The 5980-nt window shown below is 48.6% G+C and overlaps 1 pseudogene; it reads right to left on the reverse strand.

Annotated features, from left to right (window-relative positions):
- Positions 1-1201: 1201 nt before the first annotated feature.
- Positions 1202-2622, reverse strand: LOC111257711 (annotated as a pseudogene).
- Between the last annotated feature and the right edge of the window lie 3358 nt (positions 2623-5980).

The following is a 5980-nucleotide window of genomic DNA, read 5'->3' on the forward strand; positions in this document are numbered from 1 at the left end:
TATTAACAGAATAGGGTGGACGAGCTTCAATGTGTTAGCTATAGTCAATATGGACATGCGCTTCACGTACGTAGGAGCGGGGAGGGCAGGATCCTGTCATGACATGGCAGTGTTGCAGGATCATATGGCGGCACCGAACTACCCTCATCCACCTGCAGGTATGGTACTTGACTAATTACGCACATGAAGCTGCAATTGCAAAATGTGGTGCACTAATGTTGAATATTTTTGATTATCTGTAGGCCGATATTATTTGGTCGACTCGGGCTACGCAGTTCGAGAAGGGTATCTGGGGCCGTATTGAAATACCATGTACCATTTGGAGGAGTTTAGCAGAAAGTCGGCGGACACATTGGAGGAGAAATTCAACTTTCACCATTCCAGTCTTCGCAATGTGGTCGAACGCGCATTTGGCGTGCTGAAATCTAGGTGGCACATTCTGCAGGAAGTTCCACTATATTCTCAAGAGCGGCAAACGAAGCTTGTTATTGCTTGCTTCGCACTCCATAATTATTTGCTGGACCTTGCCGATGCAAGTACTGCAGGTTTGAACATGGCGCGAGCTCCGGACTATGGGGTGTCCGAATGGGTGGCAGCAAATGCTACTCCTGATATGGCCAGTGTACGAGATTGGATTGCGGCGGGAATCTCTTTGATGTAAATGATGGGTGTATGCGGTGTATGTTAATGTTGTAATTTGTATGTAACCAATTGTAGTTGTTGTTGTGTACGTTCATACCCTCCAGTGTTGGTTATTTTTGCGCGACAAAATTTGAATGTTGTACGTTCTTTTACCGTTACAAATTTAATTTTGAAACGTAGCAGCGCATCCGTAGGGAAAACAGATCGAAAATTCCCAAGGAGCAGATGCCACCGCTGCCTAGCGCATCCGTAGGGAAAACAGTTTATTTTCTTTATCCATAACAACCTTATATTTTTTTTATTCTCAATAATTTCTGAATGATTTGTAGTCCCACGGCTAACAATAGTTTGATTTTATAAAAAAGAATAGCCAAATAAGACTTGTTGTGGATAAATTCCTTTAGAAACAATATAGATGCTTGTTTGCAGTTAATAGTGCCTAACTCTAGTTTGGAGCAGAAGTGGCTTCGGCGGCCGCTGCAATCAGCTGAAGCCGCAAGCATCAGCTAGCAGCTGCGCTGCAGCCGCTGGCAGCAGAAGCCAGCAGCGGCAGCCACGACTAGCTCTGCCGAACGGCCTGACACTGTGCCATGGTGGCCATCGCCAGCGGCGGTGGGATGGCGTGGGGAGAGATGTCGTTCACGCGCATGCCGTATCGCGCCAGCTCCGGCGCTGAGGCGCGTGCCAGGCCGACGACCGCCGCCTTGGAGACGGGACGCGGCGGGCCTCACGGCGTCCTGCACCCCGGCGGTGCTCGCCGTGCATACGATGCTGCATTGGACCATGGCGCGCGTGGCGTGCTTGGCGCCTGCGAGCACGCCCCGGGCGTCAACCGCCACGACGCGGTCGAAGGGGCCCTGGTCGACCGAGGCTAACGGGGCCGGCGCCACGCCACCGCTGATGACGCTGGCGTTTTTGAACATGCGTCGAGCCCGCCGTGCCGCTCGATGGCCGCTGCGACGTCACAGCAGGCGTAGCACGCGTTACCGGCTCCGAGCTCCGCGGCGACGGCACGGCATCCTGCACGTCGGTGATGATGACCTTGGCACCGTTCCTGACAAACTAGCTCGAAGGCGGTGGCCTTCACGATGCCGCTTGCGCCGCCGGTGATCATCGCCACCTTTCCAAGCCAACTAGCACATGTCACCGGCTCACCGCCACCTTCCAAGCCAATTCCGCAACCAATTTAAGGCGACAGGTCCTCCATGCGTCATGAGCAGAGAGTTCTGAGGTGAGACGGGGTGGTACTAGAAGCAAGGGTTGTGGGCTTGTGGCCCTTTGCTGCCCGATGGCGGCAACCAACCTTTGGCAGTCAGTGGGAAGCCCAGGACGAGGAGAATCCATTGACGAAGCCTGGCCCAACAAGACTCTTCTAAGTTTTGCGCGACACACCCAGGAAATCCTCTGGGCCGGACAGAAAAAACAAACATGAATCCACACAGATCATCTATTGCGTTAGTACCGTGCTGTCGGCCCATCGGTTGGTTTGGTGATGGACGGCCAGCGTTGCATTTGTGCACGCCTGGCTCCGTCGGGTGAGGGCACAATGCAGGCAGGGGAGGAAGGTCGGGCGAAGGAAGAAATGGCCACGATCAGTATTTCTTTCTTTTTTTCGGGTAAAAGAGAGCTTTATTAACTAGGTATGAATACGGGTACAATCGTTCTCGACCAGGTTCGCAACACACGCAGGTGCGCGACCCAGCCAAACTGCTGGATGAGAATCACATCTAGCTAACAGAGCTAATTCATTTGCTATGACGTTACACTCTCTTTTTACGTGGACCACGCTCCAACTCTCAAGCAGTTACACGTGTTCTTTAGCCTCTGCAATGATGAAGGCGATTTCCGACCTGTCTTCCTTGCACTTCATAGCCTTCACGATCCGAGCACAGTCGGATTCTATGATCACTTGTCCCCTGATCCATTGGGAAGCTAACCGGATTCCTTCCGTGAGTGCCCTTGCTTCAGCTTCCGCCGCATCAGCGCAACGGAAAAGGACACGCCATGCTGACAGTAGCACTTCACCCATGGGGTTTCTCGCAACCACCCCAATCCCTGCCGTACCCGATTGCACAACGAAGGACCCGTCCACATTTATCTTGGTCTAGCCTGGAGAGGGGGCGTCCACTCCACCTGTTGTGTCTGTGGGCGCTGTCCAACTCCATTGTCGGATGTACTGCAGGCCTCCTTCCCTTTCCTAGATACTGCTGGCGACTCTGGGTCATTAACTCCCATAGATTAAGCAAAATATACATCCACTCCTCTACTTGGAGGTGCTCCGATTGGTGTGTGATATTGTTATGCACCGTCCACGATCTCCAAAGGACCAACCTAGTTAGGTCTCGCTGTTCTGGAGAGCAACGATCCAACAGAAGTAACAGCCAATCTGGCCCGGTATATTCAAACATTTTCTCATCTGGCAGGGACCAATGCTGGCGCATACCTTGCCGTAGATTGAAGGCTTGGGGACAAACAATCGTGGCATGGTGCCCCGTTTCTGCTGATAGTCCACATAGCATACATGTATCCTCCAGTTCTATATTTTTGACAAATTTCCGCCTCCTAGTTGGGAGTGCATTCCTGCTCAACTTCTAGATAAAGACATTCACCTTTGGTGGCACTCCACCCTTCCAAACATTATTCCATAATCTTCTATCTCCTTCAGGTGCTACACTGGAAGCTGTGCTAGTGTTCAGGTTCTGTAACTCCAAGGCCAGATTGTAAGTGCTTCTGACAGTAAATATCCCTGTCTTTTCTAATGGCCAAGCCAGAAAATCTTGAGCTAAAAGCAGTGTCCACTAGGCAGCCCCTCTGGAAGTATCTCGCCTTCAGCAATCTGGCACACAAGCTATCAGGGAATTCAATTAATCTCCAAGCTTGCCGGGCTAGAAGAGCCTGGTTAAAAAGCCGCTGATCCTTGAAGCCCAAGCCTCCACAGCATTTCTTCAGTCTCATAACCTTCCACGCCACCCATGCTGCCTTCCTCTTCCCATTTTCAGTGCCCCACCAAAATTCCCTGATAATTCTTGTGAGTTCATCACATACTCCCAGAGGCAATTTGAAAACACCCATGATATAAGTTGGTAGAGCCTGAGGCACTGCTTTAATTAGAATCTCCTTTGCTGCCGCGGACATGTTCTTCTCTGTGTAGTCCTGCAATCTTTTGCTCAGCCTTTCCTTAAGAGACTGAAAGCGCTCCCCTTTCATTCTTCCTGACGGCGTAGGCAACCCCAAATACTTGGCTTCAAACCCACTGAATTCAACCCCAAGGATTTGTTTAACCTGCACCTGTACCTCCTCCTGACCATTCTCATTAAACATTATAGAGCACTTCGCTGGATTGATAAGCTGCCCCGTACCTTCACCTGTCGAGCCTGTTCAGCATTGGCCTTGAAAAACATTAAGGTGTCATCAGCAAAGAGGAGGTGTGAAATCCTCCTCTACAGATGTGTAGTTCCTGCATTGCTCCCGTTTATTTTTTCCTATTCATTAACTTAGAAAGACCGTCAGCCACAAAGAGAAAAAGGTACGGCGAAAGTGGATCTCCTTGGCGCAGACCACAGGTTGGGGTAAAAGGTGCCGACAGGGCACCATTGAAGCGAACCGAATAGCGAACCGACATCACGCATGACATGACCCACTGCACCATGAACTCTGAAAGCCCAACTTCACTAGAACATTGTTCAGAAAACCCCAATCCACCCTATCATACGTCTTTGATAAATCCAACTTGTACGCACAAAAATCTGCCCTCTCATCTCTATATTGCTACTTATAGCATGAATACATTCGAAAGCAATGATTGCATTGTCAGTGATCATTCTACCTGGTATGAAAGCGGGCTGAGTAGGCGATATAATGTCCTGTAAGAGTGGTCTCAGCCTATTAACCAAGCATTTAGAGACCACTTTGTAAACCACATTGCATAAGCTGATGGGACGAAAATCCTTTAAAGTTTCAGGGCAAGCTGATTTCGGGATTAGGACTATGCATGTGTCATTGACCCCTTCAGGCATGTTCCCTGATTCAAAAAATTCCTGCACTGCCTTGACAACATCTTCCTTTAACATCAGTCAGTTCCTTTGGAAAAACCGAGCAGGCAGGCCATCTGGTCCAGGGGCCTTTAAGGGACCGATTTGGAATAAAGCATTTCCAATTTCTTCTGCACTATAAGGCTTGCATAACTCGGCATTCATGTCAGCAGTTATTCTCGGTTCAAATAAGTTAACTACATCACTAGGAACAATAGTTATATCCTTTAAGAAGGGGTTTTCAAAGTATTGTGTAGCCATACCCTGCATTTCCTTCCCGTCCGAGCACCAGCTACCATCCTCTCTTCTTAATTTCTTAATTCAGTTCTTCTTTGCCCTCCACATGGCTTTGCAGTGAAAGTACTTGGTGTTTCGATCACCCTCCCTTAACCATGAAATACGCGATCTCTGTAACCACATCATCTCTTACCGGTACAGAACCTTGTCCAGCTGGTGCTTTGTTTCTAGGTTTTTCTCCCAATTACAGATTGGGTCAACCTGCTCTAGGCACTCCAACTCCTTCCGAAGCTCCTCAGTGCATTTTGTTATATTACCAAAATTCTCCCTACTCCATGCCTTCAAATCCTTTGCAACTATTTCCAGGGATTTAGATAGGGAACCCAAGTCGCTCCCTGGATTTTTGTGTAACCAGGATTTCTCTATCACTGCTTGCAAGCTCTCTTCCCTCTCCCACATAATTTCATATATGAAGATTTGTGCCAATGGACTCTTCTTGGGACAACTATCCATTGATTACAGAAGGGCTTTATGATAAGATCTTGTGGAAGTGATATGCGCAATATTAGCATTTGGAAAAAGCATGGACCAATCAGTATTTGCCACGCCCCGATCAAGTCTGATCCTGACATTTCTCGCCCCCCCCCCCCACCCCCCTCGTACTTCTTGGGAAGTTCAAGAATTGTGAAAATGCCAGATATGATAAATTTCTAGTGGTTAACTGAATTCAGAATAGATTGATTCGGATTAAAAAAAGAAATGCCCTAAATAATGTAGTAACAGCACATTGGGTATTTTTGGCTTTCCTTCTTTTTCATATTCCTATATTCTAGAAGAAAAACCTTAACCTTTAGTAGATGGAACTTCCTGAGCAGCTAGTTCTAGAGCGAAGTTGTGAGCCTTACCGTCGTGCATTACTTCCTACCGAGATTAGCCCGGTTGATGGTATCAGCCGAGGTCTTAATAACGCGACCTTTACTATGAACTACATATTGGATGAAATTGGAGGCGTCCACGACGACTGCCAGAGGACTAATACCTAACGCAGTGACCCTTATCCCTACTACAGG

Source organism: Setaria italica, chromosome VI, assembly GCF_000263155.2.
Source record: "Setaria italica strain Yugu1 chromosome VI, Setaria_italica_v2.0, whole genome shotgun sequence".
Lineage (NCBI taxonomy): Eukaryota > Viridiplantae > Streptophyta > Magnoliopsida > Poales > Poaceae > Setaria > Setaria italica.